The sequence below is a fragment of the Myodes glareolus genome, chromosome 15 (assembly GCF_982192425.1).
Source record: "Myodes glareolus chromosome 15, mMyoGla1.1, whole genome shotgun sequence".
Classification (NCBI taxonomy): Eukaryota; Metazoa; Chordata; class Mammalia; order Rodentia; family Cricetidae; genus Myodes; species Myodes glareolus.
Window position 1 is genome coordinate 52571861 of NC_142040.1, and position 22008 is coordinate 52593868.

At 43.3% G+C, this 22008-nt stretch overlaps 1 protein-coding gene across 13 annotated transcripts in view; it reads left to right on the forward strand.

The window, feature by feature from the left end:
* Positions 1–22008, forward strand: part of Prlr (prolactin receptor) — a 172451-nt gene that overhangs the window by 37316 nt on the left and 113127 nt on the right. For 5 of the 13 annotated variants that reach the window (XR_014997008.2, XR_014997007.2, XM_085676636.2 and 2 more), the window contains exon 1: positions 2337–2446. The exons of 4 other annotated variants lie outside the window; for them this stretch is intronic. The gene's annotated coding sequence lies outside the window, so the exon portion shown is untranslated. Of the gene's footprint in view, positions 1–2336; positions 2447–8111; positions 8248–22008 lie in introns of those variants that run through there. 4 more of the 13 variants (XM_085676637.2, XM_085676641.2, XM_085676638.2 and 1 more) reach the window with 4 other exon arrangements.

The following is a 22008-nucleotide window of genomic DNA, read 5'->3' on the forward strand; positions in this document are numbered from 1 at the left end:
CCTCTTCATGTTCTGCTTCCCTTTGGTCTCCTTTCCTCTTCTTTCCCTATGGCTGTCATGCCTCTCCCCAGGAAATCCAGGGACTCCTCAAGCCTGGCAGTGCTGAACTCAACTTCTCAGCTTGTGTCTTCACGGAGTCCAAGTCCCTGGTAGGCTGGCTGAGTACGGGAGTGAAATGGCAGGCTCTCTTGGTCTTTATTTATCAGAGCCTGTGATCCATAGGCCCTAGTGGACTACTCTTCCAAGGAACTTTTTATTTATTTGTTTTTAGTTCTCAGTTAGCATACAAAATGTTTTAGAATATTTTCATATCTCTATATAAGAACATTTTACATTGCTTAAATTTACCCCATTAGCCTCTCTTGTCTTACTTCACCCTTCCTGCTAATCTTCCTCCTCACAAACAATTCTCCTTCTGTTTTCATGTTGTATATATGTATGCACACACGTGCACACATACAAACACACACATACAAGCACACCCATACATAAAAAATCATGTATAAATCTAGATTCCACATGAGAGACAAGTCGGTATTTTTCTGACCTAGACCCCTTTTACTTTTATGCCAAGTGTTCTTTTTTATTGGGGAAGGGGAGGACATGCATATGCCACTGTGTGAATATGAAAGTCAGGAGCCCACTCTCCAGAGTTAATTCTTTCCTGCCATCCTGGGGGATCCAGGAATCAAACCCAGGTCAACGAGTCTATGCCAAAGAGCTTCCACCTACTGAGCCATCTCACCAGCCCAACTCTGCTTGTTTTCTCCCCTTGATTCTGTATATGAGAAAAAAAAATGCAGCTTTTCACTTTCCAATCTGGCTTATCTGGTTTATTTGTCTTTCTGGTTGCCTCTATTTTCCTGAAGATGCCATTTCACACCTTCCATCTGAATACACCTCTGCTATGTCGATGTACCACATTTGCTTTATCCAGCATCTGCTGATAAACACTCATGTTGGTGCAGTCTCTTTATTACTGCAAACCAGTGCTATAAGAAACAGGTCGGATGTGCTGCCCTGGGTTTCTTCAGGGATGTTCCGAGGAATGGTACAGCTGAATCACATAGCCATTCTACTTTTTGTGCTTGATGAATCTCCATGCTGATGTCCACATGGCTACCCTGACTTCTAAATGGCTACACTGGCTTCTACACGGCTACACTGACTTCTACACAGCTACATTGACATCCACATGACTATACCGACGTCCACATGGCTACACTGACTTCCACAGGGCTACACTGACTTCTACATGACTACACTGGTTTACATTCCCACCAGGAGAGTATAAGCATCTCTTTTATTCACATATCTGCTCCAGCATTTACTGTTGTTCGTTTTTAGACATTATGGATGGGCTGGGATGGAATCTCAGTTCTGTTTGTTGCTGTTTCATTGGTTGGTTGGTGGGTCTGTTGTTTTGAGAGAGGCTCTTATTCTCTAGTCCAGATGGCTTCGTTCTCAATATGTAGACTGTAAACCAGGCTGGCTTCAACCTCTCACCCACCTTCCTGCTTGTTCCTCTTAATTATTGTGATCACACATGTCAGTCAGCAGACCTGGCTCCATGACAGCTTTTCGAAGTCATGTTTAGATTTATTTATTTTTATGTATATGAGTGTTTGCCTAGATGTATGTACGCGCGTGTGTCATATATGTGCCTGATACTTGCGAGGTCAAAGTGTATCAAATCTCCTGAAACTGAAGTTACAGAAGGTTGTGAGTTGACCATGTGGATGTTGAAAATTAAACCTGACTCTTCTGCAAGAGCATGTGTGCTCATAGCTGCAAAGCCGTCTCTCCAACCTCATTTGCATTTTCCTTGTGGCTAAGGATGTTGAATAGGTTTGTTATGTATTTATTGGCTATTTTACTTCTTTTGAGAACTGTCTTTTTAATTCATTTGTCCATTCATGGATTGGGCAATTTGAGGGAGGTTGTTAAAATTTTTTGTATCCTTTACATATTCTAGATGTATAAAGATTTATAAATAGTAAGGTTTTTTTTTCCCCAAAAGATCCTGAAAATCAACACTTTCCTTCAAGATTCACTGTTTTGCTTAAAACTTGTTAAAAACTAAGGTCCTTCCTCCCTCCTCTACTGCCAAAAGCAGCAGAGACACGCAAGCAAGCTTTCGCTGAACGAGAAGCCCAAGTCCAGGGAACTCATCGAAACGAAAAGTTTCCTCGTGGTTTTCGTTAAGGGATTGTTCTGTGTTCAGTGTCCTCATAAGTGAGTACTGATAACAATCCTCCCTACCTCAGTATGCAAGTCAATCATTAACAACTGGGCTGCAAAGGATGAAACATTAGGGCTCCAATTCTCCTTCCTTGGTGTAGGAAGTGCTGAGGAGAGTGCCACTTGCCCGTAAGCCTCATAACCAACATGTAGCAGGCAGCAATGAAGCATGTAAGGGAAGTGACAGACCGGAAGAGGATCACAGGTAAGGAACAGGGTGGGGGGCGTCGTTTTCTGTACCTCTATCCATTCTGATTCTTTCTTCTCATCTTTCCAGTTGGGGATGGCGGGGGGCTAGGTGTAAAGAAGGGCAAGGTGTGATTAAAGCATTCATGCTAGGAAAGGGTGTCTATGGACTGATCTGTGTTTTAACAAGAGGTGCGTACTATAACCACTTGTGAAATTACGGCACCAACAAGCCGAGATGCATCTAACTGCTTCTAGACTCAAGAGTTCCAGAGGGAAAATGTACGTCGGGCCGGGCGCAAGAGCAAAGATCAGTGCAGCTGGTCACATGACAGCCCGGTCCTTAGGGAAGACAAAGATGGATTAGTGCGGGCTGGGGAACACCTCCAGATTTTACTCAAAGGAAAGAGAAGTTAAATGTAAAATTCTAAAAGAGCTGCGGCAAACTGCCTGAGGGAGATCGGGATGAGTTACACTTTTCTCTTCCTCTCTCTCTCTCTTTCTCTCTCTCTCTCTCTCTCGAAAGATTTTGAGTTCTTTTCAATAGTTTTCTTAAAAAAAAATTTGTCTTTTCTCAGAAAGCAACCTATACCCACTCCCCTTTTCCCACAGTTTCCCTGTTGTTAGCGTCTGGCTGATGTGGCGCCATTACGATGCTGAGCCGACATTCACACACCATCGTTAACATTATTTACTTTGGGGTTGATCATTTGTTTCGGACATCTTATAGGTTTTAACCAATGCATAGTGACACATCATTGTCCTATGAAAAATAGGTTTACAGCCCTGAAAACCCCGTCTTCCACCTTGTCCTTTTTCCATGTCTTCCTCTGGACCCCTAACAACCACTGACCATTCGCCCTGTTTCCATGGCTTTACCGTTTCTAGAATGTCACGTGGTTGGAATTCAGCAGAATGTGGCCTTTTCAGACTGTTTTCTTTGACTCAGTAAAATGCTTTTAAGTTTTTGAGTCTTTCTGTGGCTAAATGGTGCCTCTCTCTTTAACAATGAGTAACAGACCATTGCGTGGATAAACTACATCAAGTTTATCTGTTTGGGCAAATGATTTAGCACGGTAAAAGAGAGAAACATGAAAAGGGTGAATTAGAGAGAAAGTAGCAAGAAAATAGGCATAAGGGAAGGAAGAAAAACAGAGACTTTCGGGAAGGAGAAAAAATAGCTAGAGAGATGAGCATAGATGTCTAAGCAGAATAAAGAGGACTCTGGTTCTAGTGGCCGACGGTCATGGAGTAGAGCCAGATCCTCAATGTTTCTGCCGGTCCTTGTCTATTCTTACAGAGAAGGAGCTATGTTACCTTCAGCCTGAGAGCCCAGCACATCATAGGCACCCCATATATTTATTGAACCAACTGAACCTCCAAGACTTTTTTTCTAAAAAAGAAGATTCACCCAGATACCAGCTCAATGGCTCAGAAGCCATAAGATAAGCCATCTCAGAGAAGATGAAGCTGCTTGGTCAGATGAGCCTTTCCATGCCCTGCGACAAGAAAATATTCTCTTGCTAGCCCTTGACCTTGGCTTATAAGTCATAAATATAACCAAAGAACTCATGTTTCAATCTAATCACAAGGCAGCAGAAATACCCCCAAACAACTGCCATGGTACTAGAAAAAAAAATAGCTATGTCAGGAGGATGAGCCAGCTGTGTGTTTCAAGTGTTTACTGTATTCGAGAGGAGAGAGCAGCCAGGCAACAATATCAGTGGCCCACGTGCAATGACGTAGGACTGCACCCCACTGTATTCGAGAGGAGAGAGCAGCCAGGCAACAATATCAGTAGCCCACGTGCAATGCTGTAGGACTGCACCCCACTGTATTCGAGAGGAGAGAACAGCCAGGCAACAATATCAGTAGCCCACATGCAATGATGTAGGACACCACCCCAGTCTGAGGGATTGCCGCTTACAATATGGTAGGAGTGGGTAACTCTCCAGGGAAATGGATGAGTCGGCTGGGACTTGGCAGGTCCCATAGACACCCACAAGTGACAATTTACTGACTCAGTGCTGCTACAATGCAAAAGGACTAATCACTCAGACCAGTGTGTTGCTCAAAAATCATCGATTGCTTAAAATTAGGTTCTCTGCCAGAGCATTGGTATTCCTTGATATTCACTTTCCTTTCTTAATGGGTGATGAATCGGTGAATGGGCCAGGTATGAAAGTCGAACATTTTGCTTTTGGAGTATCCATATCCTCTACCCACTTGACTTACGCCGTCGGCATAGCTAGAGAACACTTGAGGATTTTCTACCCAATAGACTGAGTCTGAGAGCTTCTTTGCCCAAAGGTTGTTCTGTAGAGTGGAGCTCATCCACAGACTTAACAGCTTGTTCCTCGTGTCCATTTAAGCCTGTATAACAACAGGGCTTGACTGTAACTGTGGACAGTTAATAACGGATGGTGGAATTGGCAGCATTGGAGTAGGCAAGGCGTAGCTAGCTCTCTATCCCACTCAAAGATTCTGACTGGGAATCCTCGAAGGAGGAGGCCATGTCTATGGATGGAAAGGAGACCCTACACTGATTCTGAGTGCCCACTGCTTGACCTAGAGATAATCAAACCATAGGGCAGTAGAAGCAGCCCAAGCAGCTTCCACGTAACCAGAAATGAGTGACCAAGAATCGGATTCAGATACCAGTACAGCGTCAGCATGGGAGCAGCTGCTTCTCCTATAGCAACAGCTTCCAACCGTTTCTGCTGTGTCTGACTACTCTGTAGAGCATCTCCTGTACATGGGGTCCCTGAGACAGGGGCAGAGCCTCCTCCCTTGAGTTTGCAGTCCCTAGACTGGGCTGCAGCTTAGCGGTAAGGCAAAGCACTATGCTGGTCTCCAGAACCTGGGTGAAGTCTATACCTCTGATGATTTTTAATTCTGTGAGAAATATGCATCTGTATCATGAGACGCTGTTTCCAAGGTGCTAATGAAACAGAAGAGCCAATTTATTTTCTTGCGCATTTGCATTTACTTTTACATCTAGAAAGGACTAGTCATGAAAATTTAGGGCCAAGTCCGCTACTAATTTGGTAGTAGCAGGGAGGAAGAGAAGGCAGGGTTCTGTGTCCTGGGAATGTGACTTATTTACGCCCTGAATTCTCTCCTTAGCCTTCTAGTCTACACTATGGGCCATTTGATCATCTATATGTTCTCTCCACACACGTTAATTAAACACCAATTATATAACAGGATAGTCCTTGGAATCACATAGGTGGATGAAATAGTCGTTGTCCCCCAAAAGCTAGTGGGGGACATTGCCCATAAGACAATAATTGTGGCAAAAAAAAATGTGATGGACTGGGACCACATCACAAAAAGAGGGATGAGTTCTGCTCAAGAGGTCCTGGGATCAAATTGTGATGAATGATGGAGTTCCTCAGGACTAAAATGAAAGATGAGGCTAAGAGAAGGGTGTCTGTGGGTAGCATGATCATAGCAAGAGATCATAGTCAGCCCCAGAGAACAAAGCCATTGGGGAAATGGAAGTAGCAGGAAGACTACAGTTTGAGCAATGGAGCATGTGATGTTTGGCCTGGGGAGAAGTGGGGCCTGGACAGAAAGGCATGGCCAGCTCTCCGGATAGATGTAGGCCATGCCAGAAGAATTAGCCTAAGGAAAGCCATCAGAGCATTGCAGATAGAAGAGATGCGTAGGGAGGTTTGTATTCGCAGAAGGAAAGATCTGGCTGAAATATGGAGAATAGTTCAAAATGGACAAGAGGGGAAAGGTGGAAAATACATGGGGGGGCTATTGAAAAGAAGCAGCTTGGAAGCAGTGTTCCTAGAAAGAAATCTCTCTGCCTATGCCTGTCACCGCAGGGTTCCTGATGGAGGGTGAGAAGGACTCTCTAGAAAGAGGTCATTCATTAATCACATTACTTCTGTGGTATCAGTGACTACCATGGCTTTGTTTTACAGTGACATTTATGTAACGTGACTATCACGTAAATATTCCTTCCAGACAAGGGCTAGCCTCTCTCAGCATCTGTCGATCGCTAGCCTCGGGGACATAGTTACCTAGCATTTCTGCGCTGCCTCTTCTAAGGGAAATTTTCCCTCTGACTATGAGTAGACACACAATTACCTTGATGCTTGTTCTAGCACAGGAACTGAGAATAACTACCAAGGAAATTTCATCGGCCACAAAGGGATTTATGTATTTCTCTTTAACACTGGTTTTGTCATTTAAGCTTCCTTTCAGTGATTTGATTGTTCAGGTCAAAGTAGAATTAGTTTAAATGCTGTCCTGCAGAAGGAAGTATCAAGGAGAAAATTCCTTGATACTTGCTAGTGTGTGACATCAGTGAACTACTCAATTGCTGTGACTCCATCTCCACGTATAAAGTAGGGTCGTCTCTGCTAGTTTTCTGGGGCTGCGATAGCGAAGTGTAACAAACCGAGAGATCTGAAGTAACAGAAGTGCTTTGCAGCTGGGAGACAAGAAAACAGAAACCAAAGGTTGGTTTCAAAAGGCAAAGGGTTTGGTTTTCTTCTGGGGTCTGTGAGGAAAAAGTCTGTCCCATGTATTTCTCTTCACATCTGGAGGTAGTCTGTGGCGGTCCTTGGCCTGTAGAAGAATCATGCTTAAATTACTCTGTCTCTGTTTCTCTCTCTCTCTCTCTCTCTCTCTCTCTCTCTCTCTCTCTCTCTCTCTCTCTCTCTCTCTATCTCATGTGCATCTGTATCTGTAAAAACCTGTATTTCTGGATCTAGCTATCCCATTTAACCAAGTTAGATTGAAGTAGAGCCCATCACAAGGGCCTCCTCTTAGCTGATTCCATCTGTCACGACTTCATTTCCACATGAGGTCCAATCCTAAGATGCCAAGCATTTAGATTTCAACATAGGAATCTCTTGTACAATTAAAGATGCCATTCACTCCAAATACCACCTAGTATGAATTTCAAAGTTAAATGAGTTATCTTCTATAAAGAACTTGAAACAGTGTCTCACATTTAGGTCTCAGTGTTAACCATAAAGGTCCCAGGTTAGGGGAGTATGTTGAGATACAACTGGTTTTCAGCGGTCACTGAGAGGTTGTGGTCTGAGTGAGCTGGATCAGAGCCTATGTAACGTGAAGAGTGTTGAAATGCTAGTCCTGGCTAAACGGTGGAGAGAAAGATGGGGTAGTACAAAAATGTCTGCCTTTTCTCCAAGTGTGTGTTCTGTATTTAGCCCCAGGGAAAGGAAAACAACCACCATTTCTTTAGAGGGGACAAATGAAGGTACTATGTCCTCTTGAGGCTCTCAGAAAGGCAAGCTTCTCAGTATTTAAGCCCTGTCCATCTGAGCCAGGCTAGGGCCACCATACTGAGTCTTAGATAGGTCATTAAGGTCTGTCCTGGATAGGATGAACCCAGGGTGCCCTAGGGGAGCAGCTGACGTGAATGAAAGTGTTTACTCACCTCAGATCACATCAGAATCAGCCTTTGTAAAAATAAATAAGGTGTGTTGATTTTTTGTGGAGATGGTTAAACAAATCAGGTGGGCCAAAATGAGTTCTAGGAATAAGGGACATCAGAGGACAAACTGTTGAAGATAGCAAGAGCTGGACCTAGGGAGTTTTGTGGCACAGCCCCTGGCAGCTATCTGTGACTGCTCCAAAAGACTGCAGTGCCAAGAAAATAAAGAGAACACTTGCCTGGCAAATGGTAGAGTCTGACACAAGAGGTCAAAGTCAAACTGAGTCGAATTCTGGGGACACAGAGAAGAATAATCTTCCGGAGAGGCGGTCTCATGGGGCTGACTAGTCACTGACGGCTCATACCAGAAGTCTGGACTCTGATCCCCAAGGTCTCTCAAGGTATGGAGTTTCCTTCCTATGGAATTCCCCTGTCTACTTTCAATGATGCTCAGGTGGACTTCGGATTTGAGCTGAGCAACACTGGTCCAGGAGGCAAGAATGCGCTCATTCTGTTGTTCCAAAGCAGTAGATCAAGTGGTTAAACTTCCCTGGACTCAATTCTTATATTTCTTCATTAACTGGGAGGCTTGGAGTCGTGGGATTCGTGGGCTTTTCTGGTTGAAATGATTCTTAGAAATCCAGCCAGGTTGTGTGGATGAAGGAACTAATGTAGAATTGAGAGACTTGGTTAGAGTCATGAAACTGACGAAGCACAAGGCCGCTAAAATTTGAGTATCTTCATTCTCACCCAGAACCCATTCTGCGAAGGTCTTTAGTGTCAGAAACCTACGTTTGTTCCCCCTTCCATCCTCTGAAGTACATATCCTTATTCCCGTTTCAGACAGTACAAGTCTGTTTCCCCACAACCTCCAGCTGCTGAGTGAAGAACCAGAGCGCCTCCCTTTCCCCTCACGCAATCCTGGTCACATACCTCCAGGGGTTCTCCCTTTCCAGCTGGCACCAAACCCGAGTCGAAGCAAGAATCTCACTCTGGACAGGGAGCAGGTTCATCAGAGGTACACACAGACAGGCAAGAATACTTATTCCAAGCAACTTTCAGTTCCCAAGGGAAACTCTTCTCTGAGTGTTAAGCAAGAGTGTTTTATGATCTGATGCCAGAAATTGTTGAACTGAACGTGGAATAGAATGCAGAGATGCCCCCAGCACAGGATGGGTGGTAACTAGCTGGATGCTCTCCAGCGATAGACTTCTCCGGGCTTTGCCATCCTTCTCCTTCCGTCCCTTTCTCACCTTTGGCTTAGAAAATCAGGTGTGTCAAAGCCCAGGAGCACCTCCCAGAATTTGATTTAAAAAAGTTGCCTCCTCGGGGTAAGCTGAGGTTTCAGCAAGGTATGGGTGCCTCCTCTCTGGGTGACTGAGTTACGCCTTTCAGGGTGGATCTGGATTTTTCCGTTCCAGTAAGATGGTTTGGTGCCAGTAGCATGTTGTTGTTTACTGTAAGGATAAGTTATTGGTCCTTGTTTTGTTTGTTTTCTTGAGACAAGATCTCTCCCTGAACCTGGACCAATTCAGCCAGACTACTTAGTCAACAAGCCCCAGGCATCCTCCCCAACTCCCCAGCCATAGGATCGAAGGCATGTGCCTGTGTTTACAGTGGACGCTGCTGATCTGAACGCAAGCCTCAAGCTTGTGCACCAGGCGCTCCACTGAGCCATCTCCCCAGCTTTTAATTATTTTATTCATTTAAATGTCATCCAACTGTCAATTTGCTATGTAACAGTATAGATATGAATGAGATATTTGCCATTCCCTTTCTTACACTAAGCCTTTGAAATCCAGGATCAGTTTCACACTCCAGGGCCCTTCAATAACACCAGATATATATCAAATGGAGTCTGTTACGATCCAGGACAGCACACCGTTAAAGGCATATGTGCTTTGAGCTCTGTGGTGTCTAGGGTACCTTTCAACCCAGATATTTGATGTATCAGAGAGCCGTGACATGGTTGGAAACACTCATTCTATTTTAGGGATTCTGGAGAAAAATGAGTAGTGAAATATAGTTCTCAGTCACCCATCTCTCTCCAGAACCATCCATGGACTGGTCTCGGGCAGATCCTGGGACTGCTCTGGTCACCTGACCTGCCTAAAATGCTGGTTCTCAGCCATGGACACGTAAGACACCTGCCTCCTTAAGGTAGAGCTCCAGTGTTAATTATTAACAAACAAATCCACAGTGTGCCACAGTGAGGTGTTCCTGTAAGGCCACTAGAAGAACATGTTTAAGAGGACTTTGTTCCACTTGCTCCCTCCCCCGAGTCCAGAACAGTATACACACAAACGGTGGGGACAGTATTTTTATTAGAAGAACCCCAAGCTACAAATCCTGAAGAACCCATTTGAAAGCATACCCCCCGCCCCCACTAGGAAAGTGAGTGTTCCTATCTGACCCTCAACCAGACATGCATTTGGGGAGAATAAAGCCAGTAGCCTGAGCCGAAACCAGTAGTCTGCCATTACCTCTTGCCGGCTTATTTAAAGAGAGTTTCATCCGTTGCAGCAACTGTCATGGGGGGCAGACTTTCAGTTGGCTTAATTTGCTTGTCACATAGACCCAAAGGAGTGAAACTCAAACACCCTAGATTTTAGGGCAGAGGGAATGAGGGGATTTTGTCCCATGCCACAGTATATGCATGAGGCCTTTGAAGTGAGAAGGGTTGAGCCTGGAGGGCAAAACTGGCAACTGGCAGCTCGGACTGCTCCCGACCCGAGGAAGGCTGAGTGCCCAAAACTCGCTTCTCCGGAGCCTCTCTAGGAGTTCCTGGAAATTCTGTTGATGTGAAGCAAAACCTTTCCTGATGATGTAATGTGACTTTGGCACAAGTCACATCAAAATATCATCATACTAAACTAGGAACACTTTCATTTGTAAGTATTTACCATCTGTGCAGCCCTGGCAAACTCAGCGGCTACTCCATTTCCACAAATGCAAAGTCGTATGACTGACCTGGGGATAGGGGCTCCTGCCTTCCTAGGAAGATTGCGTCAGCATAGTCAAAGTGCTTAGACCTCCATTACACCATCTCCTAACAACACGGGTGAGTTTTGCCTTTGGTCAGGTAGCGTCATGGCTTGAAGGGAGTGAGGTCCAGGCAGGATTCTTCCAGGCACACACAATATCCAAGTGTCTATATAATGTGATGGGTACCAGGGGGGTGCCAAATCTGACCGTGTTAGTTGTCAGGGTTGTTTGGTTTTACCCTCTAACTTGAAACAAATGCTCTTCTAGAAGAGAAACTTGATTCTCTGATAAGCCAACCATTATCAGGAAGTCTATATCATCACCAGCATTTAAAAGATCAAAGTCTCATATACATACAAAGGCCAAGTTTCTGAAGCCTTGGGACTCCGCCCATATGTACAGATGGTGATTTGACATGTAGATTTCAACATTCTAGAGTTACTTTTCTATTACAAATAATACTGAACTCAGGTCATTTGGAGACTGCCATCTTTCAGTTAGGAAAAATACATTTAAAAATCTTCAGTTCAGAGTGAATGACTCAAAAAAAGAAGCTAAGGAAATTCTTCAAAACCTATGTTTCTTGCTGTTTGTGGACACTAGCCATTCCATAGCCCTGAGGCTGCAATACTCAGTTCAGTACTGAACTATGAGGCTAAAGCTAGGTTATTGTATGCTAGTGTGCATATCTGTGGCTATCCCTGGGAGAACTAATCCACTTACTCTCTATGGATTTTCCTCCAGTAAGAACTAAAAAGGAGTAGGGCGCACACCTGGGTACCAGAGACCCTGTTTTCTATGTCCTGGAGCTCCTTGAACTTGGTTACAATAAATGAAGAAAATATGATGATATCCTCTAGAGGGAGACCTGGGCCTGGAATCAGGACATCCCCTGGTCATAGGAGGCATGCTGCGGGCCGGTAAGCTTGAATAGAGGACCTGAAGCTTTAGGTCAGAACCCATAAGGAGCATTTTATTGGGGTGTGCAATGTACCTCTAACAAGGCACATTTGATAACTCAGAGTGTGTCCAGTGGAGGCATACTGAGAAACCTGGAGACTGTGAGAATCGGGATGTTTCCCCAGAGACATTAGATGCCTATCTCTTCTTTAAAGGTCAGTTCTATAGACCAGTGCCTTCTTCGTTCCAAATAATAAAAGTCATAGCAAGGAGATGACTCAGCAGATAAAGGCACAAGATTGCATTGTACTGCTGGGCCCCACGTGGGAGAAAGAAAGAACTGCCTGATGCGAGTTATTCTCTTACTTCGACATGTATCATGCTTTCTCTCTCTCTCTCTCTCTCTCTCTCTCTCTCTCTCTCACACACACACACACACACACACACACATACACACACACACACACACAAATGAATAAACAAATAATTGCAAAGAAAATAGCTTCAGTAGAAGCAGTGAGCAGGGATTAAATCCTGGGCCCCTTGACACTGCCTGCTCTCTACAGTGCCGCCTTTCCTGGCTCATGATGGGGAACAAGGACCAGCAGCAGCCGAGCTGATGAGAGACTAAAGAACCTATTAGGATGACGCTAAGGGGACTCCTTTGTGGATGAGCAAACAAAGTTGGTTTGTAAATCTTCATATTCTACAAACCATAATTTCCTACCTTAGCCACTTCACATATTAAAAATAAGATTTTGAATAAAATCAGACCCTGTGGGCTTTCCCCATCCACTTTAGCATGTCTCTAACCATCCTCGTTCAGCTCCTGTTTAGGCAGTAGTGTGGGTGAGGCTTTATGTGAGAGCTTCTGACATTCCCAGGAAGCACAATCTCACGGAAAACTCTCTGGATCTTTCTGCCCTCTCTTCCCTGAGCCTTGGGAGCAGCAGTTGTTTGGCAGATTGCAGCTGAGTCCCTCGGTACATTTTGATTGGTTGTGGTTTTCTGTAAGGGTCCTCCTGTCTGTGGCAGTGACGTTTCCTTCCTGAGGGGTAAGCACTACACTTATCTGTGGGTCCAAGGACTGTACTCAGGAGTGATGGTGGTTTAGCAAAGTGGTGGCTGGAGGTTCTGCTGCAACAAACCCTGGGTAGTTGACCTCACTAACCTTGGGTAGTTGACTTCACTAACCCTGGGTAGTTAGTTGACTTCACTAGCCCTGAGTAGTTGACTTCATTAGCCTGGGTAGTTAACTTCACTAGTCCTGGGCAGTTGACCTTAGTAGCCCTGGGTAGTTAACTTCACTAGCCCTGGGTAGTTGACTTTACTAGCTCTGGGTAGTTAACTTCATTAACCCTGGGTAGTTAACTTCACTAGTCCTGAGTAGTTAACTTCACTAGCCTCGGTAGCTGACTTCACTAGCCCTGTGTAGTTGAATTTACTAGCCCTGGGTAGTAGGTTAGATTGTCAATACCAAACATAGTTTCCCTCTTGTTCAGTCCGTTTAGAGAGCTGTTGGTTACCACCAAGGTATTCTTATCACTATTGCATACTTTGGATTACAATGCCATGCTGGTTGTTGTTATAATTCATGGGCCTCGTAACTCTAGGCCTATTGGCTGCCTCCCTCCTTTGGAAGCTTGCATGGTGCCTTCTGATACCATGAAATCTAGTCCTCAAGAAGGAGGTTCTCAGTTCAGTTCCATCTCAGGAGCCTCCGGGCCCTGCATCTGAACGGCACGATGCCTTCAGCAATAAGAACGTTAGGAAGATATGCTATAAATATACTGTTTGCTAAGCCAATGGGTCACAATAGGCAGAACCACGATGTGGCTAAGGGCATGGGCTGTGGAGGCTAAGGCCAAAGGGTTCATACCCACATCTTCTCTTATCGGAATCTGAGAATGTGCAGCAGTTACATAATTTCCTTATGATGTTGCCTTTGTGTGGAGATGGCAGGTGATAGCGCTTGCCTCTGCTGTTATCACTAGTTTTCAATCAGATAGCATGCCTGTAACTACTCCCGACACACATGAACACTCAAGAAGTTCTGGAGATAACGCTTATAGAAGGAAAAGAAACTTCCATTTCTTAAGACAACGAGAGACTTTAAAAGGCACCAACTTGCAGTGCAGACAGCATGTTTTTTTTGCATTGGTATCTAGCAAAAAGGAAAACTTAAATGCGGCTGTATTTTGTGATGATCAGGATACAGTTCCACAATGCTAAGCCCTGTTGGTCTAGTGTCTGAAGGCTATTCCTGTGGCATAAAGGGAACCAAATCAAGTTCAGTGGAATGTTTCTGGCCGTGAAGCTCAGAGAGTAAAATCTCTGGAATTCCCACTGTTCAGTGTGGCTGTCATGACTTCTTCCCCAAGAGAAGCAAACGCCAAGGCGCTTGTGCAGAGGCCCTGCTGCCCCAGTATCCACAGTAACAGCTGTTTGATGGCTTCATTAGCCTTATCCTAAGCTTCTTTTGTCATATCACAAGACATACCTATGGGAGGAGCAGGGGGAGGAGAAAAAGATAGAGACAGGACTAAGTGTCTTCTTGGTCGCTGTTTGTTTATGCTGAGGCTGGGGAACTCTGAGCCATTTGCTCCTCCTTTGGTTCTTTGAATTACTCCAACTCTGGATTCTATGCCTCTGGCAGCTAATGAGAGGAAAGCGAAAAAGAACAGCAATGTCCCTCTCAAGGCACATTCTGTGGCTCTTGGGAGCCTTCCTGTTCCTTTACTCCTTTATCTGGATGAATTGGATCACAAGGAGAACAGCCGCTGCCTCCTGCTGTCAGGTGAAGTGTTTTCCACTCCCAGGAGTGACACCCGTTCGGTTCTGTGTGAAATATTGAAATACGGCAGCGTCATCCCAACATTAAAGCCACCAAATGCGTGTGGCAGAACAAGTGTATTTTTCATGTCCTCAGCTGATGCAGTGACATGGCAGACGGCTCCAGTTAGTCTCTTTGGAAACAGGATGATGCCAAGAATGAGCAGTTGAGTAGATTTCTTTCATTCTGGATCATGGGTAAAATCCAACATTATTTTTAAATGCTATGAAGTATATGCTTTTCGTTGGCATGTTCCAGTGTTCAACACATGGGAAATACGTGCTAATCATCCACATATACCTGAGAAAGCCTTGAGTGAATTTGTAAAGAGGGGATGATGCCCTGAGTGAATGGGTTTTGTTGACAAAGGCACAGCCATGTCAAGAACCAATGCCTCAAACCCATAGGAAATTGGCAAAGCCTTTCTCATACAGGTCAGGCTCAGAACAGCAAAGCCTTCCTCTAGTCAGAGTATGGCTGTTGACAGTGTGTGCTAGTAAGAGTGTTTACTAAGGATTTGCTCGTATGTGTAAAGACTGGCAAAGGCAGCTTCCTCTTCCCTCTTTACAGCCTGAGACAGCAACTTTCTATTAAGACTAGCCAGCCCCTCCTCCTGTCTTGTGCATAACAAAGGGGCTTAGATTCAGGGCTGTTTTCAGGAACTGGTGTCCTCCTTCAAAACAAGTAGAGGCCAGTGGGCACCAGTTCTTCCAGTGCAGGTGTCTGTGTCTGTTCTTTCTTTATTCCCTCACTTCTCAGTCAGGTCAAATCCAAAGCTGCACATGGAACACAGACCACACCTGTAACCTAGCACTCAACCATCGGGCATACGGAGTCCAGTCTTCAAGATCTGAGGGGAGAGAAGCTATGGGCCGGCCGCGATCTACCAGTGTGAGCTGGAGGGTGTTCCTGGTGATTGGCCTTGCCCACCCTTTCTTCCTGTGTACTTTCCTTCTCTTAGTGCGTATGGCACTAGTAATTAAACCCCTCTGAATAGAAATCTGTGTGCTTTCCAGAGCGTTGTCTTTTTTACTTTGCAGAGAAAGAGACTATTTCTGTTGACAGTACTACTTGGCTTGAAAAAAGCCAGTTACCTCTGGCCTCAATTTCTCTAGATCAACCGTTCTAAGAAGTTGCTTATCTGATCACCTACAGCAACAGCTGTGGCCAGAAGATTCACGTGTCCGAAATGTTCTGTACACTAATCTGTCTAGGGTCCTTGACTAAGTTTATGGACTCACAGAGCAGTCTCTGGTAGAAAGTACAGCAACCATGTAAACATCCAGGGAATGGTAGCGACAAGTAAGCCCGGTGCAGTAGGATAGCCTGGACCATAGGTAAGCCTGATGCAGTAGGGTAGCCTGGACCACAGGTAAGCCTAGTGCAGTAGGATAGCCTGAACCATAGTTAAGCCTGATGCAGTAGGATGGCCTGGACCACAGATAAGCCTGATGCAGTAGGATAACCTGGACCATGTGTGACCCTTTGTCAGTTCTGCCTAAAATAGTCTGAAGACCTTACACTGTCTCCTAGGACTCGGAAAGAATGCCTCCAGAAGAATCTTCAGGAACAAATTTGTGTGGACCAAACAAGGGGCAACACACAGGGAACTAACCGTCTGTGTAACTGCCCAAACATCTCTCCTAAGTCTTTTTTTCTGCTAAAAAGAACTTTGGAATCTACTCCCATTTATTACTTAGAAAAGAATTCCAGGATCAAAATTATTTTACCCTCTTTCCTTGCCTCTTCTTTCTTCTGTTTTATGAAGATTTACTCTTAATCCATGAGTTCTGAGACTTGGAGAATTGGGTGGGTTAAACCCAGTGCCATTAAGAATATTAGGGGTTTGGGATGCATTTATGAATGCAACAGTCTGGGTGACAGCATCTCCCGAGAAATGTTTCTGAACTTATTCTGCATTAAGTGACTTAAAGTGAATGTAAGCACATGGACTGCTCCTTTCAATCCTACTGAAATGAGGGGTGTCATACAGTTCTCATTTTTCCTTAGTCTTCTGGAAGGTGTTACTCCCCATTCTGTTATACAAAATTATAGCTGGCTTCTAATCCCTAATTAGTTTAAAACAGTACTCGTCATTGGGCATGACTTTGACACATTTTAGCTCCTAATGAGATCACTCTTGGTTAAATAGATTGGCAAATGAGTTTCAGGGCAAACTTGGTCAACAGAGGCTAGCTTGTTGCTCTATATCCAACCACATACACAGGTAATCTCTAAAAGTTCTTTATTCCTACAGAGCCTCAAAAATTAGCCATTTTCTGTCTTACTTAAATATGCATTATTCATTATTTTTTACAAAAACATACTGCCTCCCTCTCCCACTCCTCCCCCTCCCCGTGTGTGTTGGGTGTTAATGGCTCACAACACCGTAGGTTTCCACATGGGATTTTTGTACATATGTCTTTACGCTTGTCTGTCTTTCTCTCTCACCGATCCCCTTCTGTCTCTGAGTCTCCCCTTGCCCTGCTGCAGTCCCAAAAATATTCCAACCTCTGCTTTATTGTCTTGCCCACTGTCCTTCTTTAAAAGTTTTATGTCTCACATGGACCCTTTTCTAGTTACTGAGGTTTTACCTAGATTTACTTTCACTTAGAGACACATATTTAACAGTTAAAGGCAAAGAACGGCTTATGAAAAAGGATATGGGGATACGGTGTTTATTTTTCTGAGCCTGGATTACCTCAATCAATGTAATGTTTTCTGCTTTCTGTTTTCCACCCACCCACTTTCCTGTAAGTTTTATATCATTTTTCTTTATTGCTGAATAAATTATATTTTGTATATGTACTACATTTTCTATTCATCTGCTGATGAACATCTAGACAGATACCCTCCAAAAATAAATCTTGAACTCTAGAAATGGAAGAGACATTGCTTCCAAAATGAGATCGATACACATGACACACTCATGAGAAGTATGGAGGAGTAGCATGAAGTCACTGTGTGATGCCACTGTGTGACGCCACCGTGTGACGTCGCCGTGTGACGCCGCTGTGTGACGTCACTGTGTGGCCCTCTCTAAGGCTAAAGCTGAATTCCCTAAGCATCTGTGATGATGGTCAGATAGTAACATATCTGTTCACTTGCTTACTGTTGCTCTAAGACATTGATCTGGAAGCTTAGTTTGGACAAGGCTCATATTTCATCTACTGTCCCATCTATTTTGATTGCTTGACCTGTCGCTATCAATCAATAAGAGAGTATAGCTCAGATGAAGCTATGTAATAGAAAGTGAGTATTGAAAGATCAGCAAACTTTGAACAGCCATGGATGTTTATGGAAAGATAAACAGCTATACCAAGACAGGAAGTGTACGAACGAATATATAATTTCCTTTATTCAGTCAACATCTTGGTCCATTTTATGTTGCTATAATAAAGCATCTGGTACTGGGCTTCTTGCAGAAAAAAATCTATTCTGGACAATTCCATTGATTTGATCTCTAGTGACAGCCATCTGGCCACATCACAGGATGACACACAGCATCATGATGAAAGTGTGTTAAAGAAAGTTATCACAATACAAGGAGTAGGGTTCCATAGGCCTATAAAAGAGTCAGAGACCGCCGCTGTTCCCAACGTTAGGCGTCCCAAAAACCACAAGTGGACCAATCTTCACAACTGACTTGCTACGTTTTAAGAAATTGGTTTTGATATATTCATAGACAAAACTATTTCCTAGAGGATTACAAGCTCATTACATAGTTCATCGACACAATTTTGTCATACTGAATTCTTCACCCAGCAAACTTCTTCGATATGAAGCTGCAGCATTACACCCTTACCAGTCCAGTCAGCGTGATAATCAGCAGTGATCGCAGCCAGATTTTCCCTAAAGGATTTTATGAAACGTACAGGGAAGATTTTAATTTTTTTGGCAGTCAGCTGGATCCTGTAAACGTGTCTTCTAGTTACTCTAGTTTCTCTGCAGGCTACATGGCTATCTTTACTCCCCATGTTAGAAAACCACCAGTCAAAACAGAAGTAGCCACCTCTTGATGAAGTCTTAGTTTTTGTGACATGTTTAAAAGGCCAAATGTACTCAGGTCCAAGGGTTTATATCACATTTGCTGGATGCCCGGTATGCAACGGAATGGCAAATTTTGGTTTCAAAAAATTAGCCTTGGAAAATTTTTTGAGATTAAAATACAATTATATCACTTTTCCTTTTCCTTTCATCCTTCATGCCAGTCTGATGTAAGGTATCTCCCCTTGGCACTCTCTCTCTCTCTCCTCTCTCTCTCCTCTCTCTCTCTCTCTCGCTCTCTCTCGCTCTCTCTCTCTCAAGTTCATGGTCTCTCGCCCTCCATTTGCTGTAATTATGTTACATACATAAATACTCATATTTATATAACACAAATCTATAAATATGATCTCCATATACTATTACTTGATTGTATATGCCTTGGCTGACCACTTGGAACTAAATCGTCAATCTTGTATTATTTTCATTAATCCTTGGAGTATTTCATACATGTATTTGGAACATACATGTATTTGGAACATATTCACCTCACCTCCCCAAACACCTCCCACAGTTATTCTCTCCACCTTCCCATTCCTTCCCAGCCAACTTTCAGTCTTGTTCTTCATTCTTCTCAGGTTCAGTCTGTGTTGCCCAACTAGTCTTGGGTGTGGGGGCCGGTCCTGCTCAGTGGTTAACTTAGGAAAGGTCACATTATTAAGAAATCTGACTCTCCTCACAAGAGCTACCAAATGCAACGTCTCCTCAGCTAGCAATGGACTTCATGGCGACAATCCCCCACCATGCCGGGATTGTATCGGGCTTGAGCTTAAGCGGTTATTGGTTATCGGTTATCGGTTTTCGTGAGTGCTGATACAATTTCCACACTCAAGCACGGAAAACCGTTTCCTTGATGTTCTCCACCACCACTGGATGTGGAAAGAGTAATTTTTAAATGGCTGAAGAATCAAAATGGGAATTCCTCCAAAACTTATATAAAAGTGGCCAATAAGCAGAAGGAAACTGTTGGGCATCCTAACTCATTAGGGTACTGTGAAAGAAACCACAGTGAGTCATGCCTTATTTACAAGGATGTTTATTGTGGTGCTTAGCTTCAATTGTTAACTTTATTAGGTTCAGAAATACTGAGGTCATTTGTGAGGCACACCTTTGGGTATGTCTTTAAGAATTTTTTTTTCAGAAAAATTAGCTGTGGAGGAGAGCCACTCCCTGAATATGGTCAACACTGAATAAAAGTGGGGGGGGGGCTGCTGAGTCCTGGCATTTCCTTTGTCTGCTTTCTGATCCGCCAAGATTTGACAAGAAACTCTCCTGTGACCACAGCGGAGTTGGTTCTGCTTCCATGCCTTTTGACCATAATGAAATATGTCTCCTGAAACCTCAACTGAAATAAATCCTCTTCCCTTAAGTTGCTTTTTGTCAGACATTAGGCAATAGTAACAAGAGAATCAATACACATTATTGTAATACAAAAGTCAGACAATAATCGCCAAAGATTGGCCATAGTAGCTATCTGCAAGACAGCATAGAAGGCAGAACTCTCTCTTTCTCTAGAGGCAGGCATGTAAACTTCATAAAACAGTTTGACATCACTCAAAAACCTTAAGCCTAAGGTTGTCCTGTGATCAAGAGATTCCACCATTAACTATATATTTTTCTACATTGATAATAAATACATTATACAAAAGTGTTTATAACACTACTATAATACTGTGCAAAGGTTTAAAACAACCCAAATGTATTTCAACGAATAAGAAAGCAAAACATGCAAAGTTACATAATGAAATAATATTCAACTATAAAAAAAAGAGTAGACTAGATGAAGTAACGATGCAGTCTAGAATGTAGATGAGGTTCAAAAATTTTATGCTAAATTAAAAATTCACTTGTTTCTTGGTTATATGCTAGGTCCTGAATAGGTAAATCCAAAGAGAGAAACATTAGATTAGTGCTTACCAAGGGTGGAAGAGTGCAGAAAACTGATTTTATGTGGATAAAAGGTCTCCTTCTTCCCCTTCTGGTTGTGATAAAAATGTTTGACAACAGATGCAAAGCTGATGAATAAAACAAAAACACTACATTTAAAATTTCTAAAAGGCAGTTATATGAACTCTCTCAACTTTAAAAGGAAAATGTAATGTTTAAAAAGTATGAAAGTTGGAGCTGGGTGGTGGTGGCGCACACCTTTAATCCCAGGACTCAGAAGGCAGAGGCAGGCAGACCTCTGTGAGTTCGAGGTCAGCCTGGTCTACAGAGAGAGTTCCAGAACAGGATCCAAAGCTGCAGAAAAACCAGCCCCCCCCCAAAAAAAAGAAGGAAGAAGAAACCGTGTGTGTGTGTGTGTGTGTGTTGGAAGTAAAATGAGAGTATTTTGAAGCAAATTGATAAATAAGCATTGAAATTCATTCTTGATTTAGGGGAAAACATTTAGAATGTAACTTGAAGAAAAAAGAAAAAGTTTGATGAGCCATAGAAAATTGAGGGACAATTGTGTGTTAACAAAATACAATAGAGACTAGATTAAGGTTCATTAAAACACAGGCAAATACAAGTAGAACCACATGTATGTGTCTATAACATATACACTGATATATCAGATATGCAAAGAACATTCACCACCATGTTGTAATTTTTGTTTTGTTTTCTGAGATTTCCTTTTTAAGTTCTGTCTTCTTCAGACTCTTACAAAATGTGTTGTGATCTGTCGGGCAGAAAGACTGTAGAAGGTAGCCTAAGAAAATCTACAGTTATATCAGAAAAAAATTAGGGCAGTTTTTGGAGTTTCTTATGTTTGGGACTTGGAAAAATAGCTTGCATTACTCCCCTCAGCTAAAGTAGAATAAGCTTTGGATAATCCTCCACGAATATGAGGTGACAGAGTAGCGTTGACTGACATCAGATCTGTCCTCACCTGTATGAGAGTATGAGTCAATCAAGCCTGGAGCAACAACAACAACAAAAATCTGTTCCAGAGTAGGCATGTCCATCACAGAGGCTCTGGTACCCTGGTACCCAAGGTTTATTTCTTCCCTATAACGTCTTGAAGGATGGAAGCAAGAGTCCCATCCTGGTAAAAATTACAAGGGCAAAGTCAAGCAAGTGGGTTTCAGAACCATCATGGAACAATAACTTTCATTAGGGGTCTGGGAAGGAGTTCAGAGAAAGTGGCTTGAATTGGGGCAGAGAGGAGGAACTCACAAAAAGAAAAAACTATGTAAAAAGCGTAATGCATAGTGGTGGGGGTTGCAAGGCAGCAATGTGAGTGTTGGTGTCTGGCATCAGGCTAAAGAATGTTCACACCACAGTTGTTTGAAAAGGAAAACACTTGGTTGTCCACCAAGGAGTATGAACAACTTAATTATTCTTTCCAATAACAAAATTGTCAGTAGAAAAAAAACAAAACAAAACAAAAAATCAGTAAAGCAGAGGTGCATGGAAG